This window comes from Lynx canadensis, chromosome B1, assembly GCF_007474595.2.
Source record: "Lynx canadensis isolate LIC74 chromosome B1, mLynCan4.pri.v2, whole genome shotgun sequence".
Lineage (NCBI taxonomy): Eukaryota > Metazoa > Chordata > Mammalia > Carnivora > Felidae > Lynx > Lynx canadensis.
Genome location: NC_044306.2, coordinates 21,934,488 through 21,961,453, shown reverse-complemented (window position 1 = coordinate 21,961,453; position 26,966 = coordinate 21,934,488).

Genomic DNA, 26,966 nt, shown 5'->3' with positions numbered 1-26,966 from the left:
TATATTCTTTTAAGGTTCTAAAAAAGCTAATTAATAATTACCTCAAAGGGATGATCAAGGAGAAGATGGTGGCAGAATAGGAGGACCCTAGGCTAGCCTTGTCCCATGAATACAACTAGATAACTATCAAATCATCCTAAAGACTGGCAGAACAAACTCTATAACTAAAGGTAGAGAAGAGGCCACAGTGAAGGACATAGGAAGTGCAGAGATGAAGCTTGGGAGAGAAATGGGTCTTGGCCATTAAGGTGGGGAGACACACATGGTTATGGAAAAGGACAAAAAACAGACTAGCATACAGGGGAGCACTCGGAAAAAACGCATATCCCCATAGCAATTGGCTTGGAAAGCAAGAGGGCTGAATTTCATAAGTTCTTGCAATCAGTGGAGCTTGAAGCCTGGAGTTTTACAAATCAGTAGGCTTGGCTTGGATAGAACCTGGAGGGCATTGCGGCTGGAAGGAGAGAAGACAGTGTAAACAACCTGTTACATACAGCATGGAAACAGCAATCTGAAGAGCGCCTGAGGCATGCAGTGGGGAGGCTATTTGCTCATCTCAGAGTGCATCCCAGAGAGTCAGCATTCATGGAGAGACCTCTCTGGGAACAAAGGAACTGGCTGGTACCAATTCCCTTCCCTGCCCCTCAGCATAAACAAAGAGTCACCTGTGGGAACCAGCACAGTGCTGACACTCACTACCTAAGTTGTATACACCAAGCCCCACCTCCCACCCCAGTCATGCTTGCTTCAGTCCCAGTGGAACAGCAGCACCCCTCCCCCAAGAGGACTGGCCCAAACTCCTAAAACTCTGTATCCCTTGACACCAAGGTTTTGGAGAACCTTGGTTCCAGCAATGGTGGTGACAGTTCTCATTTTACAAGAAGACCAGGGCATATCTAGTTAAAACTTGCCACATTCAGGCCAGGGACCAAACACTGCCCACAAAAGACAAAGAGAACCTCTGTAGACAACTAGCCTGAAGGATAAAGCAGTCAGGACACACAAGGAGATCACACTCAACACACACTGGAAACATCCCTGAAGCATCAGACCATGGGGAACACAAAAGGGCACTGCAGGACCTTATTCATGTGGGCCATTATCCAAAGAAAAGGAGACATAGTTGACTTTCTTAACACACAGAAATAGGTACGGAACTTAGACAAAATGAGGAGACAAAGGAATTTGTTCAAATGAAAAAACAGGACAAGGCCACAGCTGGAAATCTAAGCAAAACAGATATACTTGGGGCGCCTGGGTGGCTCAGTTGGTTAAGCGGCCGACTTCGGCTCAGGTCATGATCTTGCGGTCCGTGAGTTCGAGCCCCGCGTCGGGCTCTGTGCTGACAGCTCAGAGCCTGGAGCCTGTTTCAGATTCTGTGTGTCTCTCTCTCTGACCCTCCCCTGTTCATGCTCTGTCTCTCCCTGTCTCAAAAATAGATAAAACGTTAAAAAAAAAAAAAAAAACAGATATACTTGATGGAGCATTTAAAGCAATGATCCTAAGTATACTCACTAGAATTGAGAAAAGAGTGGAAGACATCAGTGAGAACCTTAACACAGAGATAAAAAAAAAAAAAAGAACCAACCAGATATGAAGAGTGCAATAAACAAGATTAGAAACATGCTTGATGCAATAAACAGCAGGCTGGAAGAAGCAGAGGAACGAATTAACGACCTAGAAAAAAGAGTAATGGAAAGTCATCAAGCTGAACAAAAGAGATAAAAAAGAATTACGCAAAATAAGAAGACACTTAGAAAACTCAGCAACTACACCAAACATAATAGCATACTATAAGTCTCCCAAAATAAGAAGAGAAAAAGGGTCAGAAAATTTATTTGAAGAAATAACTGAAAACTTCCCTAATGTGGAGAAGGAAACAGGTATCCAGATTCCAGAGGCACAGACAACCCCCAAGAAAATCAACAAGAGGAAATCCACACCAAGACACATTAATTAAATTGGCAAAATATAATGATAAAGAAAAAAAAAAAACTTAAAAGCACCAATATAAAAGGAGACAGTAAATACAAGAGTAACCCCATAGAACTCTCAGGGAATTTTTCAGCAGAAACTTCCCAAGCCTGAAATGAGTGGCATGATGTATTAAAGATGCTGAATGGGGAAAATCTTCAGTCAAGAATACTCTACCCAGCAGTGCCATAATTAAGAGTAGAAGAGGTAAAGAGTTCCCCAGAAAAATGACCACTAAAAGAGTTCATGACCACTAAACCGGCTCTGCAATAAATATTAAAGGGGACTCTTTGAGTGTAAAGGAAAAACCCAAGTGACAGTATCAGGGTAGGAAACACAAAAGCAGGAAAAAAGTAAATATTTCTGTAAAAAGAAAAACAGTCAAGGAACTCATAAAATAAAAGAATGTAAAATAAGATAACACATACCAAAAACTTGAGGAAAAGAGTAAAGAATGGGTTCCAACTTAAATGATCATCAATTTAATACAGACTACTATTTGCAGAAAAGGTTATATACAAGCCTAATGGTTACCATATATCAACAAGCACTAATAAACATGCAGAGAATAAATAGAAGGAAATCCAAAAATTTATGAAAGAAAACCAGAAAACCATGAAGGAGAGAAAGACAAGAGAGGATGAAATCTTAAACAACCAGAAAACAAGTAATAAAATGGCAATAAGTACATATCTATCAAAAATTATTTTGAATGTAAATGGAATAAATGCTCCAATCAAAAGACACAGGGTTACGGAATAGATAAATACACAAGACCCATCTGTATGCTGCCTAAAGTAGACTCACATTAGACCTAAAGACACCAGAATATAGAAAGTGAGGGACAGAGAAACATCTCTCATGAAAATGGGTGTCAAAGTAGCATTCCTTATACTAGACAAAATAGATTTTAAAATAAAGACTGTAACAAAAGATAAAGAAGGACACTATATAATAATAAAGGGTACAATCCAACAAAAAGATACAACAAATGTAATACTGATGCACCCAACATGAAAGCACCCAAATACATAAAACAGTTAATAACAAACATGAAGGAACTAATCAATAATATTACAATAATAGTAGAGGACTTTAACAGCCCATTTACATCAATGGACAGATCATCTAAGCAAAAAAAATCAACAAGGCAACAATAGCTTTGAGCGACACACTGGGCCAGATGGGCTTAACAGATATATTCAGAACATTTCATCCTAAAAAAGCAAAATAAACTTTCTTTTCAAGTGCCCATGGAACATTCTATAGATAGATCACATATGAGGTCACAAAACAAGCCTTGACAAAGTCAAGGAGAATGAAGTCATATCATATATCTGAACACAATTCTATGAAATAGAAGTCAACCACAAAAAAAATCTGGAAAAAAACATAAATACATAAGGTGAAATAACATGCTATTAAATAATGAATGGGAATGTGGCAATAAAAGAAAAAATAGAAAAAAATACGTGGAAAGAAGTGAATATGAAACACAGTGGTCTAAAACTTTTGGGACACAGCAAAAGTGGCTCTAAGAGGGAAGTTTATAGCAAAAAAGGTCCATTTCAAGAAGCAAGAAAAATTCCAAATAAACAACCTAATCTTGAGCCTAAAGGAGCTAGAAAAAGAACAATAAACAAAACCTAAAATCAACATAAGGAAGAAAATAATAAAGATGACAGCAGGAATAAATAATATAGAAACTAAAAACAAAACAATAGAACAGATCAATGAAACCAGGAGCTAGTTCTTTGAAAAAAAAAAAAAATCAGTAAAATTGATAGACAAGCCTCTAGCCAGACTTATCAAGGGAAAAAAAAAGAAAGAACTCAGATAAATAAAATTACAAATGAACGAGAAGAAATAACAACCAATACCACAGAAATACAATTATAAAAGAATATTATGAAAAATTATATGTCAACAAATTCGACAACCTAGAAGAAATGGGTGGATCCCCAGAAACATACAAACTACCAAAACTGAAACAGGAAGAAATATAAATTTTAAACAGACCCCAAAATAGCAAAGGTATTGAATCCGTAATAAAAAATTTTCCAACAAACAAATGTCCAGTGTCAGATGACTTCCCAGGGGAATTCTACCAAACATGCAAAAAAGAGTTAATACCTATTCTTCTCAAACTATTCCAAAACATAGAAATGGAAGGAAAACTTCCAAACTCAAGGAAGGTCATTATTACTCTGATTGTAGAACTAATAGTAAGACTATTACTTTGATTCCCCACTTAAAAGGATAATTACAGGCCAATATGATGAATATGGATGCAAAAATTCTCAACAAAATACTAGCAAATCAAAGCTAACAGTACACTAAAAGAATTATTCACTGCAATCAAGTGAGAATTATTCCTGGGCTGCAAGTTCAATATTGGCAAATCAATCAATGTGATACACCACATTAATAAAAGAAAGGATAAGAACCATAGGATCTTCTTAATAGATACAGAAAAAGCACTTGACAAAGCACAGCACCAATTTTTGATAAAAACCCTCAACAAAGTAGGGATAGAGGGAACATACCTTAACATCATAAAGGCTATTTACAATAGACCCACAGCTAATATCATCCTCATTGGGGAAAAACTGAGAGCTTTTCCACTATGGTCAGAACAAGACAAGAATGTCCACTCTCATCATTGCTATTTAACATAGTACCAGAAGTTGTAACTCATCAATCAGACAACAAAAAGAAATAAAAGGAATCCAAATTGGCAAGAAAGAGTCAAACTTCCACTATTCACAGATGACATGATATTCTATATAGAAAACCTGAAAGACTCCACCAAAAAATTGCTAGAACTGATACATGAATTCAGCAATGTCACAGGATATGAAATCAATGTATAGAAATTTGTTGCATTTCTATACACCAGTAAAAAAGCAGCAGAAAGATAAATTAAGAAAACAATCTCATTTATAATTTTGCCAAAAATAATAAGATACCTAGTAATAAAAAGGGGCCAAAGACTTGTACCCTGAAAACTATAAAATGGTGATGAATGTAATTGAAGACCAAAGAAAGAAATGGAAAGATAATCTATGCTCATGCATTGCAAGAAGAAATATTGTTAGAAGGTCTATACTACTTAAAGCAATTGACACATTTAATGCAATCCCTATTAAAATACCAAGAGCATTTTTCACAGAACTAGAATAATCTTAAATTTGTATGGAGCCACAAAAGACCCAGAATAGCCAAAGCAATTTTGAAAAAGAAAAGTAAAGTTGGAGGCATCACCGTTCTGGACTTCAAATTATATTACAAAGTTTCAGTAATCAAAACAGTATAGTACTGGAACAAAAAATACACACATAGATCAATGGAACACAATAGATAATCCAGAAATAAACCCACACTATATGGTTAATTAATCTTTGACAAAGCAGGAAAAAATATCCAATAGGGAAAGGAGAGTCTCTTCAACAAATGGTTGGAGAAACTGGACAGCAACACGCAACAGAAAAAGAAACAGGACCACTTTCTTACACCATTCACAAAAACAATTCAAAATGGATTAAAGACCTAAATGTGAGACCTTAAACCATAAGAATCCTAGAAGAGAATACAGGCCTAACTTCTCTGACATTGGCCAAAGCAACTTTTTTCTAGATATGTCTCCTAAGGCAGGGGAAACAAAAGCAAAAATAAACTATTGGAACTTCATCAAAACAAAAAGCTTCTGCACAATGAAGGAAATCATTACAAAACTAAAAGGCAACCTACAGAATGGGAAAAGATAGTTGCCAATGACATATGTGATACAGAATTATTATTTAAAATATATAAAAAACTGATACAAGACCCCCAAAGCAAATAAACCAATTAAAAATGGGCAGAAGACATGGATGGACATTTTATTTTTCTGAAGAAAACACACAGACTGCCAAAAGACCTATGAAAAGATGCTCAATATAACTGATTAGCAGGGAAATGCAAATCAAAACTACTATGAGATTTTTACCTCATACCTGTCATAATGGCTAAAATCAACAGCACTCAAAACAACAGATGTTGGTGAGGATGCTATAAAAAAGGAACCTCATAGAGATGAATCACTAAATCTTACACGTGAAACTATCATTACCCTGTATATTAAATAAGTGGAATTTAAATTAAAATCTGGAATAAAAAAAGATACAAGGCATTGTAAATGTGTTTAGAAACATATGGAAAACAAAAATAAAGTGCAAGTCTAAGAAGAGATAAAGGAACCCTTGTGCACTGTTGGTGGGAATGCAAAGTGGTGCAGCCACTCTGGAAACTGCATAGATGTTCCTCAAAAGATTAACAATAGAGCTACCCTGTGGTCCAGAAGGTGCCCTACAAAGTATTTACCAAAAGAATACAAGGACACTAATTAAATGGGATGTATGCACCCCTATGTTTATAGCATCATTATTTACAGTAGCCAGGTATGGAAACAGCCCACATGGCCATCAATCGATGAATGAAAAAACGAAATGTGGTATTTATATACAATGGAATATTATTCAGCCACAAAAAAGGAAATTTTGTCATTTGCAATGACACAGATGGAGCTGGAGAGTGTAATGATAAGCGAAGTAAGTCAGAGAAAGATACCCTATGATTTCACTCATATGTGGATTTAAGAAATAAAACAAAGGAGCAAAGGGAGAGAGACAGACAAAGGAGGAAAGAGACTCTTAGCTATTGAGAACAAACTGATGGTTAGCAGAGGGGAAGTGGGTGGAGGTGGGCACTTATGATGAACACTGGGTGATGAAAGGAATTGTTGAATCACTATTATACACTTAAAACTAACATAACACTGTCTTTTAACTAACTGGAAATATTATCAAAACTAAAAAAAAATTACTGAAAGGAAGGGAGGGTAGTACACCTAGGAAAGCTGTAGATTAAAACATGAAAACATGGAAGTCAATTCCAGATCAAAATGTATGATTCTGTGATATTTATTAAGTGGATCCCAATATTGGGCAAGAATCTGAGATCATTATGGATTGTCCAAAATTTGAAAAAGAGTCTTTTGTATCCACGTTGATATTGTCATTGATACCTATATGATTAAAGACCACATGACATTTAAGGTCAAATTTACCCAAGAGAATTAACATTTTTTAAATTCACAAAGACTAGTTAACTGATTTTCTAAGAACACGCCATATCAACTCCTGGGAATTTGTTTCACTTGGGAGGATTATTTCCAGCTATCAGGCTGGGATGCTCTTTACTCCCCTTTCAGCTATGGGATTCACAGATACCCAACCACCTTCCTTACTTATGGGGAATCTGCCCATCCCAGGGGGTACTTCATGGGTGTGTGTCCAGTGCTGTACCACAGGACCCCTCACTCCCATGCTTGGCATTTAAAGCTTTCTGGTTGCAGTCTTAGCATCCTCAATAATTTCATTTTTGATTTTGTATTTGGTCATTGACATTTGATGGGAGAATGCAGGATGCACTGGCAGCCTGGAATATGGACTCACACCTGGCCTTGTCTTGGGGCCACCTTGCCTCTTTGCAGTCTCCACCCAGTGACTGTAGCCTCCTTCCACCCCCAGGGGAGGTCTAGGCTGGCCATGGGGAGGGTCTTGGTTACAGAGTGGGCCCCAGGCACCTATGAGGGTCCGCATTTCCCATGAGTATTCCTGTGCTGAGGAGACATACGTGGCATTCACAGCAAACTGTCAAAGTCCACGACTGGTAAAGAAAGACATCGCAAAAAAAGGGAAGAAGCATTAAGGCCTTTTTTAGTTTGCAGTGGGCCTCACAAATTACGTAGCAGGCCTTGCTCCAACCCACTGCACAGTTTCTTTCTTTTCTTGCTCTTTCTACCCCGTGCCTCTAGCAAGGCTTCAGAAACCAATCTAGAAACAGTGTTATTTTTGAACTTTGTAATCTCACAAAACCTAAGGGAACACAAAACATCCAGGCAACATTCTTGAGTCATAGAATGGGAAAAAAAAAACAGAAAAAAAAAGATAATCTGAATAAATTACCTCACCATAATAATTGAGTTTAATGCCTTTTGACTTTATTAGGAGTTTTACCTCACTTGATCCCCACGGCTGAGTTATGAAGATATTCTTTTACATATATTAATATATTTAAATATTCAAATATAAGATGGGGCTGTTTTTACATCATCACTCTAGCTGGGTTAACAAGTCCTTATGTAACAGTACTCAGAAGTATCACTTACAGCTACGTATAAATGCTCAGGACCAACTTAATGGCTAATATCAGGGAACACTGTGGCAATCACTGTCCTTTAAAAAAAAAGTTTATTTATTTATTTTGAGAAAGACAAAGAGAAAGCTCAAGATGGCGAGGGTCAGAAACAGAAGGAGAGAAAGTATCCCAAGCAGGCTCCGTGCTGTCAGCAGAGTTTGACTTGGGGCTAAGAGCCAGTCACTTCACCGGCTGAGCCACCAACACGCCCCAATCACGGTCATTTTTATAAGATTAAACCCTCTCTATAGAATTTCATAAACACAAATCCTTCAGGTAATTCAAGAATGGAAGGAGGGTATTTTTGGTTCATTTAAATTAAGAAATACTGAAAAAGACGCGGGTAAGAGAATTTCACCTTCATGTTTGAAGGGACCAAATCTAACTAATTTGCCTGGTTTTATTGTGGTTTCTTTCCTGGTTTTAACACTGAGAGTCCTGTGTCCAGGGCACTGTTCAGTCTCAAGCAAACCAGAACCACTGGTCACCACATGTGAACTGGTCACAATGCCAGGCCCACATACGGTTGTCTTAGAATAAGACTTGTTAATAACATAGGAAGAACCAGAGGCAAAGAAGGAGGCTTCATGGGGAATGCAAATCTATTTGTAGCAGAGAAAACGAATTGGAAAAGGGCAATGAAAGCAGACCCCAGAAATTCTGATGAAGACTGAAATTCAGGAGTAAATGACAAGATATTAATTAGCTATTCACGGTATGATGAAATACTGAAGGACAGCAGTATTCTACAAAACTACACTGCAGCACATCAAGAGGTCCTGAAAAAAATGGTGATTTTTAAGAACATCACAATACCAGACTATTATAGAACTTCTGAGATGATGTAATACATGTATAAAACCAAAGGGCAGGTGCCAAAGAGGTCTGATTTTCTTTAACTGCAGAATTACTTTTAGTCCATATGATTTAGAAAGCAATGTCAGTTTTACATTCCTGGCTTTAGTTATAGCTGCAGGTATAGATAACAAGATTTTTAGCAGCCGCATCTCTGAATAAAACAACAAATAATGTATTTTATGGTTCATTAACCATGCTAATATATACATACTATGCCAGTTAATTTGAATAACAGATTAAAGTTCACCATGCATTCTCATCAGTATTTACTGATTTATTTTTAAGTAACCTGATCAGAAAATAAAAGCAAGTTTAGATTATTATATCCAACCCCACCACAAAAGCATTCCTTCAGCCTCTGTGCCTTCATAAAACAGCTTAGAATTTTTCTCAGGTATTTTTCAGGCATAGGAGTTTTGGTCTAGTTACTTTTTTTTATTTGTTTGTTTTTTTAATTTCTAAAGTTCCATACTGATCAACATGATTTATGTCAACATTATGACAATCACTTACCAATAAATTACACTGCAAATCTGCAAAATGATTATTATCCTAATTATTACTTCAAACAATTTCAATTTGTCCTTAAATATTAATTGCATACCTGATATTTGTTTTGTTTTGTGTGTGTATGTGTGTGTGTGTGTGTGTGTGTGTAGTTCTACCTACTAATAAAAGAAGCATAAATAAATAAAGCAATCAAGAATTCAGAAAGTCAAAGAAACCAATGCAGGAGTCCAAGAAAAACATCTTCCATGCACCATGTAAGTAACTTTTAGAAAGAGACTAACAAATATGTGAAAACCTCCTTTACTTTTTACCCATCTACATTCGTCCACAGGTCACGTTTGGAATTCTCTGGTGGTCTTATAGCAGGCAGGAAGTGGAAGACAACTATATTCTGGAAGGAAGGCAATTTATCCAGAGGAATGTAGACTGAGAGCAGAAGGACTCTGATGAGAGGGAAACAACAGAACGCAACTTTCGCCCATCTACTTGCACTGAGAGCTCACACCATTATCCCTCTGAACTTCCCCCAGGAACTTCCAAGTCCTTCCTCAACCGTCATCGAATTTCATTCCCGAATGGTTTTCCACCAATGCCAGCTGAGAGGATAGCACCTGCAGTGTGGGCCCCGGCCTTTCTCCCTGTCATCCACCTCTCAAGGGTGCTTCTCAGTGGGTAATGTAGTTGTAGTCGAATGAACACACTGTTGTTTAGCGAACTGGTTAACAATAAAATGAACCAGAGAACTAACTACATGATTCCTCAAACATTGAGGTGCTGAGGTATGCATGTGTTATTAGTTGGATAAAGGTCATTCTCTTTACAGTTTTATTATTTTGATCTATAATTACGAGGTATAAACTTAAACAGGTCTCAGATATGGTATATGCTATGGCGAAAGCAATATCCTCTATGTAGTTCTACATATTTAAAATATTTCTGTGGATTTTCTTGAAACATTTTTAATGTTTGTTTATTTTTGAGAGAGAGAGAGAGAGAGAGAGCGAGCGCGCGGTGGAGGGGCAGAGAGAGAGAGGGAGACACAGAATGAGAAGTAGGCTCCAGGCTCTGAGCTGGCAGCACAGAGCCCAATGTAGGGCCTGAACTCAAAAAATGTGAGATCATGACCTGAGGTGAAGTCACATGCTTTACCTACTGGGCCACCCAGGTGCTGCAAGTAGAGTTTTAAATGTATGTATTTCCATACATTTCTATGTTTTTGGATTTGTTAGGAAACAATATAGCTATTGTTTCCTCTTCCAAAACTTAGTACTAAACTTTACAGTGAGTTTAAATTTATTTTAGGTATTTTACACGGTGAAAATTATTTCCTATTTCCTTTATTCAGTCCTAATATTTATTTATTTATTTCCCAGAGCATTCCTTTATACGTGTGTACAGACACCCTCAGGAAAGTACTATAATATGTGAAGGTGTCCTAGCATCGTGGGTCTCCTTATTAAACTGAGAAAGTGAAGGTCGTTTACATAGACAAGGAATCACATTTAATAAATGTTTTCGTAACAATAAGCTAAGGTCACCAAACAAAGGAACACATACACCTGCAGAAAATAAACTTTAAGACAGATGCTATCAAAAAATAAAAAGGTACATGTTTGTTGCTTGTAATATTAAAAGAAAGAAAAATAACAGAGGATTACCTTAGGTCAATGAATTATGTGCTGATATTATAGCAGTGACAAAAACAAGAAATATCAAGTAAATAATTTTTGTCCTGAAATTTAATATTAAATATGTAAGAAAATGAAATTCAGTATTATTAAGAGAGGTAAGTTTCCACAAAACATTAATCTTATAGCCTGAATTAGGTACTAAAAGGTGTTTTCCAGCTAGTATAGTATCTATCTTGTCATGTCATGGAGACAGAAGTTCTTGTTTTATTTGAAAATTAAATATGGAGGCACCTGGGTGGTTCAGTCGGTTAAACATCTGACTCTTGATTTAGGCTCAGGTCCTTATCTCATGATTCGTGAGTTCGACCTCCACATCGGGCCCTGTGCTGATGGTGCAGAGCCTGCTTGGAATACTCTCTCTCCCTCTCTCTCTCTCCCTTCCTCTCTTTCTCTCTCTGCCCCTCTCATATATGTGCACGTAGTCTCTCTCTCTCAGAAATAAACTTAAAAAAAATTAAATAGCAAATGTTATAATGTAGCTGATCCCATTCTTCAAGAAATCATCTTTTTGTTTAATACCCTTCTAAACTCTAATAAGATTTAGTTTGCCATGATTTCTTCAAACCTTTTCATCAATGAAAATTCATGTGGATTAATATTCCAAGAAAACATTTACCTATGTATAGAAACTTTAACACATTTCCAACAATATAAATTCCATGAATAGAACCATCCGAGTACCACTGTTACACGCATGCATTTTTCTACAACCAGAGGAAACTGAAAAGAAATAACAGAACATTTTAATATAAATGAAAAATGACCATTATGTGGAGAAAGAATGTGATTACCAGTATCTTGCCTTCATTGTTAACTTCTGCTTTGCTTATTATAAAAATATTGAAAATCAATGAATAGAACAAGTAATCACTAGTGCTATTCATGAAAAATTTTTGGTTCCCTGTTTTCCTGACACCTCCCTGATTTTACTTTTCCATAAAAAGTAAGCCATGTGAAGTAAGCCATGCGACAAGTTCTGGCCAGTGAAGTGAAGACCACATATTTTAATTTGCTGGTGACAGATATTCTAGCTAGACTGCACATTGTGTTACCTACTAGTTACAAGTTACGAGTTGAATTGTGTCCCCTCCCAAATTTATATGGTGAAGTCCCACACCTTAGTACTCAGAATATGACCTTATTTGGAGAAAAGATCCTAATAGAAGTAATCAAGCTAACCTGAGCTCTTTAGGGTAGGCCCTAATCTGACTCGTGTCCTTATAAAAAGGGGAAATTTGAGCACAGACACAATCAGAGCGAATATGATGTTAAGAGACACAGGGAGAAGATAGCCATCTATAAGCCAAGAAGACAGGCCTGGAACATGCCACATATACCTTGTTTTATTTTGTTTTATTTTGAAAGAGAGAGAGAGAGCGAGAGCGAGCGCGCTTGCACGTACAAGTGGGGGAGAGGTCCAGAGAAGGGAAGAGAAGAGAGAGAGAGAGAGAGAGAGAGAGAATGAGAATCTTAAGCAGCTCCACACTTAGTGTGGCGTTTGATGCGGGGCTGGATCCCATGACTCTGGGATCATGACCTCAGCTGAAATCAAGAGTCTGACACTCAACTGACTGAGCCACCCAGGCGCCCCACCACATAAACCTTGTTAACAGATTTGAAGACTCAACATTTTAAAGACATTAGTTCTCTCCAAATTGATCTATAGATTTAATACAATCCAATGACAGTCAAAGAAGGCTCCTTGAAGAAACTGATAAGCTGATTTTAAAATTTATATAGAAATACAAAGAATCCAGAGTCGGCAAAGAACTTTAGAAAGAACAAAACTGAATTAATATTACTACCAGAATACATAAGGAAGTCTCTACACTCAATAAGAAAATTAAAAACCCAGGGGCACTGCTATGGCTCAGTTTGTTGAGCGTCTGACTTTGGCTCAGGTCATGATCTCACAGTTTGTGAGCTTGAGTCCCCCTTTGGACTTGCTGCTGTCAGCACAGAGCCCGCTTTGGATATTCTGTCTCCTTCTCTTTCTCTGGGCCTCCCCCACTTGCTCTCTCTCTCTCAAAAATACATAAACATTTATTAAAAAAAGAAAAGAAAATTAAAAACCCAGTGAAAATGGTAAAAAAAAAACCCAAAACTTGAACACTTCATCACAACAGATTTATGGATTAAACAAAAGGGTTGTACATTAAAAGATAACCAACATCACTAACCATCACGGCAATGAAAATTAAAACCCAGTGAGAGATCACTTCATATCTATCAGAATGGATAAACATAAAAAATGACCATACCATGTGTTGGCAACAATTTGAGCAACTGGAATTCTAAAAACTGTTATAATAGTAATAGAAAGTGATAAAATCACTTGGAAAACAATTTGTTAGTAGTAAGTTAAACGTACACCTACTGTATGTATCCTACCCAAAAGAATGAAAGCATAGATCCTTTCAAAGACTTATACACCAATGTCCCTTGCAGCTCGTTTCTAATAGCGCCTACTGAAAACAACCCAAATGTCCATCAACAGGTGAATGGGTAAAAATATTGTGGTATATTAATACAATGGGATTGATCTCAGCAATAAAAAGAGATGAACTATTCCCACATGTAGCACTTGTGAATCTCAAAACAATTATGCTGCATGCAGGAAGCCTTCTAGAGGAAAAAAAAAGATTGTATATTGAATGGTTCCACTTATACAAAATGTAAATTAATGTACAGGAAAGGGGAAACGGGGAAAGGGTCAGGAGAGGCAAGAGAGAGAGATTACAACTGGCATGCAAAAAATTTAGGGTAATAGAGATGTTTATTACCTTGAATGTGGAGATGGTTTCATTGTTATACACACGTTTCAAAGCGTATCCAATTATATAGTTTATGGCCAGTTTATTCTATATCCATTATAACTAATTAAAGGTATTAAAATCATGTCAGGTGCCAAGTCTGAAAGAATTTAAGAGATTTCTTCGGAGAGAGTGAAGGATATTTGGGGGATGGTGGCACCTATATTTTATGGTAAAACTGATGAAATAATGGTGATAATTTTCATGAAATTTTAGAGAATAAAAATTATTAATCTGAAATGGCACACTCATTTTTAAACATGTTCTTCTCCCATTAATACTACAGTGTCCCACGTTAGGTATGAAAAAGACAGATTTTAGAATGTATCCAGGTTGAGGAATTTTTTGGTTTCACAGAGCAGCATACATACTGGCTGTTAAAGAACGGTCCATCAGAGTGGAAGGGAACGTCAGTGAGAGTAGGATGCAACTGAGAAACTGAGGGGAAAAGTACCAAGGGTGAGGTAATGAGAGAAATGACAAAAGCAAAGTGGGAAGGGCTGGGAGATGCCAGGAAAATTGGAAGGACTTAAAGCTTTTAATGACACGGTCAAATATTAAAATTTTAGTTTCCGGATATTGAGTGTTCTGCATAAAAACCTTTGCTATCTTCTTTTGTTCCATGCTGAGTTGTGGAGGGGACTGAGTTGTGGAGGATCAGAATCACGTACATTTCAAATAGCATCCCAAATGGTGAGAAATACTAAGAAATACATTATTTCAGGCCAAACGCTCAAGTGAAAAATGTGCTTACTGCTAAAGTGTACTAATGACTTCACTGCAATATAATGAAACTGAACTAGAAAACATGTGTAATTTGTGTCAGAAATAGAGGATATCAAAAAAAGATAGGCGTAATGGAGCTTGTTCACTAGCACTCACAATTCAACATGAGAGGCAGAGAGGTAAAGACACAATTAAAAATATGGAGGGCTTGTGAAAATAGAATAACGTATAAATACAGACAAAGGGCAGAGAGAATACAGAAAACTGCTTCAGGGACCGCTATTTGTAATAGCGGAGATCACAAATCTGACCTGGGCTTTGAATGATAAATAAGATTTTGCCAATTAAATTTTATTTATTTTGGGAGAGAGAGAGCACAAGTTGGGGTAAGGGACATGGAGAGAGAATCCCAAGCAGGCTCTGGGCTGAGCCTGATTCAGGGCTCGATCCCACGAGAGTGAGATCATGATCTGAGCTGAAATCAAGAGATGGACTTCTAACCGACTGAGCCATGCAGGTGCCCCAAGAATTTGCCAATTAGACAAGGAGAATGGGAAGATTATTTGGGGCAGAAGAAATAATATGGACAAGAATGTAGGACAATCAAACAGCCTGGAATCTAAAATCGTATCTTCTAAAACACCAGTACGGACTAGAAAATATTTTATAATTTTAAGACCATGAGTTTATGACAGAGACAGCCCACAACGTGTATGTTTGAAAAAATGTTGAGAATTTCAAAAACAAGTTTGCCAAGAACCAGGTAACTTTTAAATGCATATTTGAACCAAACAATCACCAAAGAACAAATAGAATATAAGTGGCAACTAAGACGGTCGGTGGAGGGGAGGTGGGTGGGAGATGGGCTAGATGGGTGATGGGTATTAAGGAGGGCAACTGTGTTAAGCACTGAGGGTTATACGTAAGTGATGAATCACTAAATTCTACTCCTGAAACCAATATTGCACCGCATGTTAACTATAATTTAAGTTAAAAAATTGAAAAAAAAAAAGTCAGCACTAGAGTCCTATGGTCTCTTTTTGACCAATAACAGAGGCTTATATAGGTGATATCACTGCAACTAAACAGAACACTAGACTAGCTTTCAGTCATTGGGCGGGAGGCTGTGTAAGGTAACGTGATTGCCTACTGGCCGGAGAAACAGATTAAAGAAGGAGGAAATTTATGTTCCTCGTACGTAATCGGCTGAAATGGAGCTCCAACTGCCAAGTGGCTCTTCTCTACACAGCCAGTGAAGGACAAAGTCTTTTTTGTCCTGTCGCTCCACAGTCCCCTAGGGCACTGCTGTCATCATATGGTCCCAATGAAGTTGCTCTGCTTTCTAGCTGACTCAGACACATGCTACCCCTAACTGCAAAAGAAAAAAAAAAAAAAAAACAAACAAACAAGTGTGGCTACACGCGCAAGACAGAGGAGGAAACAGATTTCACGGACAATGAGTAGCACCCACTGTAGAAAACCAGCACCACAAATTCCCACCTTATTAATCTCGGTAGGGACAAAACTTGAGCTACTAGGTACCCGATTCCATCGCCTCAAGGACAAAGGTACTCAACCCAGACTTTACTAAATCAGACACACCAGTGCCAGACTTGACTCAGTGGCTATTTGACACAGAGAGCTGGACAAAGGCGCACAATTTGGTGGCACGAACAATAGTGGCAGCTGCAACGTGGAGCTCTGGGCTGAGCTCTGACAATCAGAGACTTCAGTAAGAGCAGATGCGTAAGGCATAAAAACACACGCATACGCACACAACACACCTCTGGGTGTGTGCTAAGTTTTAGAGAACAGAGGTGACAAGAAATGTTTCCAAGTTGTCATTAAACAAGGTCTGTGGTGGTTTTGTCCCTCGTTCTGGCAGGCTCCTATCTTAACCCATTCAGGCTGCTCTGACAAGATACCATAGTTTGGGTAGCTTATAAACAACAACAATTTCCTTCCCACAGTCTGGAGGCTGGAAGGTCTACGATCAAGGTGTCAGCAGATTCACTGTCCAGGAGAATCTGCTTCCTGATTCACAGATGGTTGTCTGTTCACGGTGTTCTTGTACATGGCAAAGGGAGCTCTCTGGGGTCTCTTTTATAAGGGCACTAATCTGATTCATGAGGGCTGTGCCCTCATGGCCTGATAACCCCCCCCCCCAAATCCCCACCTCCAAACACCGTCACATTGAGGATTACATTTCAACATATGGTTTTGGGGGAACACATTGACAGCAGGTATCAGTGATTCTTTCAACTACTTGATAAAAAATTATGTGTACATATATATATACACATGCACACACATGTATATATTATTGAGATACATTTTTCAAATATTGAAATATACAGAACTTGTACGTATGGTTTGGTGAATTTTGGAAGAAAAAAGTAACACCAATTTAATCATCACCCGCTAACATATAGAATATTTTCATAACCGCTGAAAGATTCCCATGCTCTTCCCTTCAGTACTCCCTGCCTTGAGGAAAGCTGTTCTACTTTTGTCCTTACAGGTTAGTCTTGGTGACTTAAACTTCATATGGATAGAAACATAAGATATATATAATTTTGTGTCTGGCTTCTTTTGCCCAATCTAATATACTCATATATATATAATAAATACGTATATTTATATATATAACAAATATATATTTATAACAAATACATATTTATACATAACACATATATTTATATAACACACATATATATATTGTTATATAAGTGTGAATGGGGGAGAGGGAGAGGGAGAAAATCTCAAACAGGCTCCACACTCAGTGCAGGGTCTGACACAGGGCTTGATCTCATAACCCTGGGATCATGACCTGAGCCAAAATCCAGAGTTGGTCGCTCAACCAACTAAGCCACCCAGGCGCCCCTAATATTTTTGAGAGATTATAATTAATATCCATGTTACTACAAGTAGCAGTAATTCATACCTATTTAATTACTGAGAGGGACCATTTTGTATGAATATGCTATAATTCATTTTTTTCCATTTCCTGCCTGATGTACATTTTACTGATTTCCATTTAGGGGCTGTTACAAATTAATCCACTGTGAACATTCATATATATGTCTTTTTGTAGACGTGTGCTTTAATTTCTTTTGAGAAAATACCTAGGAGCAGAATTGCTGGCCAATATACCTTAAACTTTTTTTTGGCATAATCATCTAGAGTTGGATTCTATCTATAGAATCTATCTATTCTATCTATTCTATCTGTAGCTTAGAACCAGGAATCCTTACTGATTCGGAGTATTTACTAGATTATTCCACCTTTGAGCAAGAGAGGTCATTCATCTTACAATTATTTTGAATAAAAAATTTTAATTAGTACAACATTTTGAATGTTAATACCATTATGATTCTCTAATGGAATTAAAGTTTAAATATCAAAACATTTTAATTTATCACTATCAATTACTTGAAGTACAGAAAACATGAATCACAACTTTACTGTGATAGCATAATGGTGGTCTCATATGATGTAACATTTTTACAAGTCAGTAATTAAATTAGGGTAAACATTAAAACTTAAGCTTAAGGGGGCCTGGGTGGTTCAGTCCGTTAAGCCGACTCAGGTCATGATCTCACAGTTCATGGGTTTGAGCCCCGCATCAGGCTCTGTGCTGACAGCTCAGAGCCTGAAGCCTGCTTCAGATTTTGTGTCTCCCTCTTTCTGCCCCTACCACGCTCACAATCTGTCTCTGTTTCCTTCTCAAAAATAAATAAAAACTAAAATTTTTAAAAAAAACTTAAGCTTAAGTAGAACAGTTGAAATTATTGGAAGGATATAGGGAGGACTCATTGAGTCAAAGGGGAAATGTAGGCAGGCCCTTGTAACCAATGTGGTACTCATTGCCCTTCTCAGGGTGTGGCTTTTTTAATTGTTCTCTCTTTTCCAAATAGTCTTCTTCAGACCATCCAACTGCTTGTGCACAGATCATCATAGCTACCTTAAAATGTTTGTGTCCACATTCAAATTTACACGACCTTATACACCCAATCATTGAGGGGAAAAAGCCAGACTTTCACTGCATCAATTTCAACTGTCTGAGAGAGAGAGAGAGAGAGAGAGAGAGAGAGAGAGAGAGAGAATCTGATTCTTTCTTCCTGAGTCCAATATACACTGCCAGTGCTATCAACTACGACATGGGACTCAGGGTCAAGTGGTACTTAAACTTGGCTCTTGTAAAAATTAGAAGCGAAGGTGTTCTACACAAAAGTACAGTGGCAGGGAGGAACTGCCTGGCTATGGATGTGCTCTAATATACATCTTTGCAACTTTTATTCAGTTCAGTTGGAATCTGACTGGAAGTTACCCAATTCTATTTGTTCGGTTAATCAGTTCAAAGTGAGAGTTCTGATCAGAGGCTCCCTGAAGGAAGCAAGTACTGGATTACATTTTGCCTTTGTGTCCTCTACTGTGTTCACTCAGTGCTAAGAATGCAGTAGGCATTCAAGTACAGAATTTTATGTTCCTTAGTTTGAAACGTTCTCCCATGCCTTGCATTCAAGGCAGAAAAAAACAAAACAAAACAAAACAAAACAAAACAAAACAAAACATGAAGATATACATGGCCTGGCCTCACAGGCTCATGATTTAATTACACATCACTGGCCTAAAAAATTAATCAATGAATTCCTGTTATACTTGAAAAAGTTTTTCTGGCTTTAATTCCATACTTTTAGAGTTGTTGACTGCTTTTTTATGGATATAAGCCCTATGGTTACTTGAAGTTTATCTTCCCCAGAGAAACTCTGTGGGGAACATTTACTGTGCTTCAATCCTGCATTCTTCTCTTTCTGAGAGTACCAATAATGATCCAAGTTACACAATTAGCTTTGGAGAATGGCATGCATATTTTGGTCAGCTGGAAAGCAACATATTCATTTAAAACATAAATGACTATTTAGAGCTTTTATGTTCAAAGGTGGTTTATAACAGAAAGCATACTGAGATCCTGCCTTTCTGGCTTTTCCAATCTAATTATAATACAAAGAGATAGTTTTTACAAGTTATGGAATGGTAAATACTAATATACAAAAGGTGACAAAGAAACATATTATTTGCTGCTGATGCAGTGGTACAGTGGCTAGAATGGTGGGAAAACTTTAAGGGAGAAAAATGTTATTATAGATGTCTTTATTGTTATTCAAGGAACTGGTAAGAATTGTGCTGGAACATTTTTGGAACTGGAGAGACAGGAGAGAGCATCAAAGAATGACGAACATGTAGACCCGTTCATAGAAGTGAGCAGAATATTTTCTAGGAACATTAAGGAGAATGGTCTGATCAGGATTAAGGGCAAAAAGAATGAGTTCTTAAAGGTAACCTGGATCCAGAATGTCAAGATATGGAAGGCTGAGTTGCCCTAACAAAGGATTCTAGATTTTATCATTCTTTACAGTAAGTTAAAAAGGAAATCAAAGATTGCTGAAGAGTACTTTCATCATGACCCCATGGCATGGCTTTCTTTCTAAAACATTATTTATAGAAATAGTAACTACAACTTGACTCATCTCAATAATATTCCTGCTTTAAGACAGTTTTACCAGTAATATGTTATCCAATACATGGTTATTACAAGTGAGGTAATTACTAAGGTGCCCTATGCAGCACTGGAATTCTCATCCAAAGTATTCAAGGCATTTGTGCTGTCTCCTGCCGACATACCACTGACCCTATTCCCCGGGAAGTTTGTCATTCTTTGTTCTCACCATCGTCAAAAACATCCTTGCCTTCTTATCCTACTTTACTAAGTTCTCATAAACCCTGAAAAAAAATAGTTCTATCAAAAATGGACTCCAGACAACAAATCTATTTCACTTTCAGAGAAAATGACAAATAAAATCCTCATATTTTGAGTATATTATTTAATAACTGATGATACTTTACTACCCTGAATGCCATATTTTAATACTCCACAATTATTTCAAATGCAGCTGGCTGATGATATATAGAGTACTATTCAAAGATTCAGATCATTCTTTGGCAGATGAAGTGGGCTTAAGCATTGCTGCCTCAATGTGGTCCATAAATAGAAGGACATGAGAAATTAACAGGATAACTTTGGTATAAGAGAGATAATTTAAACTGGGTCACATCCAAAATTTTTAATGTGATAGGAATCTCATTTTAAACTTAGCTTCATCTGTGCACTGCTAAAATTGTAGGTACTCACAAACATATTTGAAAATCTGATAAAACCAGCCTGGTAGAATCCTATTCAGAAAGAGGGAAAGATTCTCTTGGATATGCACCCATTATTGGGGTCTAGACATTTGAAATTGCGTCTTAAAAGTAATGAGATGGGCTGACGGAAGTCTTTTGATACAGGCCACTCAAAGATTCCTTGAGAGAAATGTCAGTCTAGGAGACTTTTGAAGAAATTGATTAGGGGCGCCTGGGTGGCTCAGTGGGTTAAGCATCCAACTTTGGCTCAGGTGATGATCTCGCAGTTTGTGAGTTCCAAGCCCTGCATTGGGCTCTGTGCTTCTGACCTTGTTTCAGAAAGTGGGGACAACAAAGATAAGTGAGAGTTAAGTTAGCTGTTAATGTGACTTTATCTGAACCTTGAGCTCTGGAGAGCTTGGAATGGTGTTTTGCATCTCATTCAAAAATACAGTATGTTTCGAATGATAATTTTTCATTCTGGTCCCTTAAGACTTTTCGAGATCTCTCTCAAGGCATCACAGGCTATGAATAAAAATACTATAGTATAAGGAATTGATGAACCACTTGAACTTTGTGCATTCACTGGTGATCCCTTGTTATTCCATTCTCATTATCAGAAGCTTCTTTTGCCAAAACTACTTTCCTTGACTCCACTCCTCGGACACAATTTGTATTACTTGCTGATAAGAGGCCTCCAGGAATGTACTCCTCTTCAACAGAGTCCCAGAACCACTCACATCATGTAGGCCATGATGTACCACCACCGAAGCAGGAGACAGATGATATTATTTTCCTCCATAAATGAATCTTTAGACCTTGTTTAATGGTTCCAGTGGGGCAGTGCAACTACTAGTAAGTTACCGATGCACGAATCTCCCTTCTCTATTTGGAACAGATTTTCTCTTTCCAACGGGGTATGATTAAGTAAAGATGCACGTGAAATGATGGACGAGAAATAGCCCAAACCATTGAACTTACCCTGGAAATCAATAGGGAGGGAGACAGACGCCCTTTGCACTCTGCTGTTGATTATTCCACCCTCATCCGCCATCACATCCTTCATCTTCATGCATCCCATGGACTTTAGGACATGTATTCCCACAGACACTTAGCTTGCGTCCCCTATATACATGTTTACTCATGTTTGTCCCTTCCTTTGCTCTGAAATGTCTCCCCTCACTGTCTCTATCTGTTGAAATCTCTCTGCTTCTTTAATGTCCAGTTAAAATTTAGTCTTTCGGGGCGCCTGGGTGGCTCAGTCGGTTGAGCATCCGACTTCGGCTCAGGTCATGATCTCACGGTTCGTGGGTTCGAGCCCCGCATCAGGCTCTGTGCTGACTGCTTGCTCAGAGCCTGGGGCCTGCTTCAGATTCTGTCTCCTTCTCTCTCTGCCCCTCCCTCGCTCACTCTTTGTCTCACTCTATCTCTCAAAAAAAAAATAAATAAAATAAATGTAAAAAAAAAATTAAAATTTAGTCTTTCAACAGCATGACTTAGAATCATGTCTTATATACAAAAAAAAATAAAACCCAAAACAATCATGGTTACTTCTAAGGGAAATATTTACCATGTTGTCAAATAAAAGCTCAGTGTTCCTACAGTAGCTTCATGTATAATTTGTTATTGCCTCCTGTATCATGCATTTCATTTAGGGACATTTTGTCTTCTCACTAAATTTTACAGGTGTAATAACAACTAATATTTATTGACAGCTTATTATACGCCAGGTACTGTGTTAAATTCTTAGAACATATTATAACATTTACAACTGTCTAAGCTCACAATTCCACTTATAAGTAAGAATCAAGACACCTAGAAGGATTGAATTAATTGTCAAACTTTCAACTCTGGGATTCAAAATGAACTCTTTAACTTCAAATCCATGTTCTTTACCCTGAGATTATTGTCAAATACCACATCATTCAGTAAAAATGTTACATACAAAACTGTAAGGTCCTCATAATAATTTTTTGAATGGAACTTCTCAACGTAAGACAACTACTTCTTAAATAAAAACTGTCTCATCAATAAAGTTTTGACAACACAAAACAGGAAGTGAAAAAAATGAAAAGAATACAGAAAGGCTTCCTGCCACACTCTAATAAGTCCATGACAAAGAGAAATATCTAAAAATCTGGGGAGAAAAATCCAGCAACAAAAGTGCTAAAAATCTCCTCAGTCCTCTTTTTCTCTGTGTTGTGGCTTTTATAGTCCTATGTTCGGCACTCTTCAAAGTGACTGTTTTTGGGAATTCACAAGTAGAAGAGATATACGATAAGACCAACTTCCTTCAAGGGATCTCCAAAAATCACAAGAAAGAATTTTTAAATTTCATTGACATGCAGTGTGCACACCATGTGACAAATTAGATATGGGAGGACACCGATAATACAGGCCTTATTTAATTCAAGGAATACTTAGCAAGTGCCTACGATACAACATTTCTGTTTCTTATTCCGCCATAATGACGATTAGTGGAAGAAGAGCTGGGTTGATGGGTAACCCGTTTCCTGGCAACAATGATAAACATGAAGTACAGGAACTAGTTTGACTTAAAGAGTGTATATTCCCCCCTGCTCTATGTTATGGAAGCTTTTGCCACGAACACATAAAATATAAAATATTCTTGCTGGGGAGAAGATGAAAATATGGCAAATATATCACTCAACCAATCCAGACTAGGGGATTACGGAACCCAGAGTGGGAGATACTCTTACCTCTTGACAGAAGAGGATATCCTTTCGAGTTTTTCTCCACTTTTCCAAAGCACTGACGTTTCCAGGTTTTACTTCAAACCTAACTTTCAAAACTGGCTTCCCAAAGTTTTCATTCCTCTTCTTTTGATGTATATACAACACAGGGTACTTTGAACTAATCATGTCTTAACAATGGGATTTTATTATAACCATCTTAATTTTTCTCCTTTCTGAAAAATACCTCTACAGAATTGTTATATTGGCTAAATATATCTTAACAATTTTAGCAGGGGCACATGATAATAAAGAAGACAAATGTCTTATAAATATTAATAAGAGACCATAAATATTTAACCTCCAAAATTAACTACTAGTATTTTATGAGAAGAGGTTTGAAGAAAGGAAATAAAGTAAACATTATCTTAATAACACATTTTCATATCATGAGATATATTATCTTTTGCTCTGTAAATTTCAAGAACATGGTCACGAACTTTTACCAAACGTGATTATTTCCATCTGAATGTCTAAAGCAATCTACTTTGTATGCATAAATGGTAGATCAGCAAAATACTAATTATTGTTTCTAGCTAGAAATGTTCAATACTTTTTGACTTACAAAACTGAATATTTTAAAATTGGATTAAAATCCCTTGTTTTTGTTACTTCTTAGTCATGTCTTTAGTTTAATATCTGTGGAAAGCATATTCCAACATAAAGTGTATTTCGGCAAATTCTATTTATGGCCATCCCGTTTTATCAAACGATACATATAGTAGTATGATTATAGCTTTTGGGTTTTAATACTGAAATGTAAACTCCTTTATTTATTTAACTTATGAGTATTATTTGTGGTACAGTTTTTGAGAGTTTGGTAAAACATTTTGACAATATAATTAATTAAAATTCAAAATAAGGAAATAACTATTATCAGCAGATAGGATTTATCCCGAGCCATGGAATTTACTCATTTTGTGATCAGACACCAGAAAACACAATTTAGTTTTTTTCTAAGGAAAGGTTAATTTAGCAGCAACCACACCTACCTTTCTGTAAGAGGCAAAATGGTTGATACAACCCTACATCATGCTGTTCAGCAAATGAAAGCGTCTATTTTATATGATTACAGGGAATGAGGCTCTGTTTGTTCACCAGGAGTCCAGGAATGCTCAAGTACTTTTCTGAAAAGGCTTGGAAAGCATGAATATCTGGGGAAAGCTTAAAAGAAACATTCAAGTAGAGGAAGATGCAAAACCAAAGCTTTTCTGATGATTCAAAAACCTCTGTTCCAGCTGAGGATTTAGAGTGAGAAATATTTATTCTTTGGGATTTATGAGGACTGGCCTGGACAACGGCTATAGCAATAAGGAAGTCATATGGCCCCTAACACTGACACAAGCCTGGTTTAATGCTATAATCTGGGAGAAAATTAGCACACATAAGTTAAAGCTTTTATATTCTTTTAAAAGATGTATATTGCAAAGCCTTTATGGCCTACTTATAAGCTCCATGTAGTGGCTGGCATCCATTTATAGTAGAGACCAAAAATTTTTTCAGGCAATGTTTTACTGTCTTTTCAAAGTATTGCCAAGCATAAAACCCAAAGAGCTTTACCAAAGACTGGGATACTTCTCTTCATTTCTTCGTTAAAAAAATGAAATAAAGCTATAGACAGCAGAGACAATTACCAAAGAATAATCAGTAAATTTAAATTTACTTAAATTTACATTTATTATGCCATTTAAATCTCCCAGTTAATGTTTAGACCACATAAAACAGTAATTTGTAATGGTTACGAAAATGTGCATTTGTGCCTTCTTTCATTAAAATTAATGCAAGAGGCTATATTTTTAAATAGTTTCAAAACCTTTTACCTTTTAAATAGGCATCTGTGACTCCTAGAATTTTATTACTGTCTTAGGACCCATTCAGATAATTTGTTAGAATGAAGAAGGGTGGGAAGAGGTATGTTTACAGGAGATCGCCAAAGTAGGATTGTGATTACTCTTCCCTCCTTGGCTTCCTATAATTTCATCAGGTGAGCTCTGCCGCTATTTAAAACTATCCCAGGCTGATGTCGTTTGAGGCTATTCTATTTTTTCCTCCAAAAGTACTTTTTTGTTCAAAATACAGAACTAAGGGAATACTCTACCGTATGGAAGATTTTATAAAGACACAAACATAAAATATTCATTTTCTGAGGAATAATTCTAGTCAGAGGGGAAGGAATACCCTAAAAGAAGATACATGTTTTTACCCCCATTTCTTGGCATTTGCTACTTCTGTTCCCTGAATCTGCCTGGGGCCATAGTTTACAATGTATTCCTTTGCACTGCCCCACAACAACCACAATGCTAGTCTTACAACTCTGCTTTTTTTTTTAATTGTTTTTATTATTTAGTATTTCACACAAGAAAAAAATATATTAATGTAAATTTAAAGTATAAAGAATAACAAAGTTAACTATGTTAACTACGCCCCATATTTAGCAATTAAGTATTTAATATAACCTTGAAGCTTCTTTTTGTACCTCAGTAATTCCTTCTTCTCCCATAAAAGTGTTAATACAATTTAAATTTCCTGTTACTCATTCTCATGGTTTTCATCACATATTTGCTTCATATATATGTCCATGAAATATATACAGCTTAATTTGTAGGTTTATAGACTTTATATGCATGGTACCATACCATATTTATAATAGCATGTTTTTGTGATTTAGTCATGCTAACTATGGAAGGGCTAATGCCTTAATTTTCACCATTGTAAATTACTCTTTTAGGTGATTATAATATATGGTATTACTCATCTTCCTGGTGATAGGAGTTTGGATTATTTCTAGTTTTTTGCTATTAAACATAAAACTTCAATAAACATTCTTGGTGATATCCATGACAACAGTTTCTAGTATTTTGTAGAGGCCACAGGTATATGCATTTTTAACTGCAAGAGAATGCCAGATTGAATTTTCAAAATTCATGCACAAAGTTACATTGTTACTAGCAGTATATAAGTGATTCTTTTAGTCCACATCTTTGTCGGCCATGATTGTTTTGGAAAACTACACAAAGATCCCTGTTGAAATTTTAATCTAAGGTCATTGGATGTTTTGATCAATTTCTGAATGGCTACCTTTAAGATACTGGTCTTCTATAGATTTGATTTGTCTCTATTTATTTTGGTCTAATTTAATTTCTATAAGCATAGCATCGTGATAAATGTCTATCAAGATTTTAGGCTTGTTGGCAAAGAGAAATGCAACTGGTTTTTGT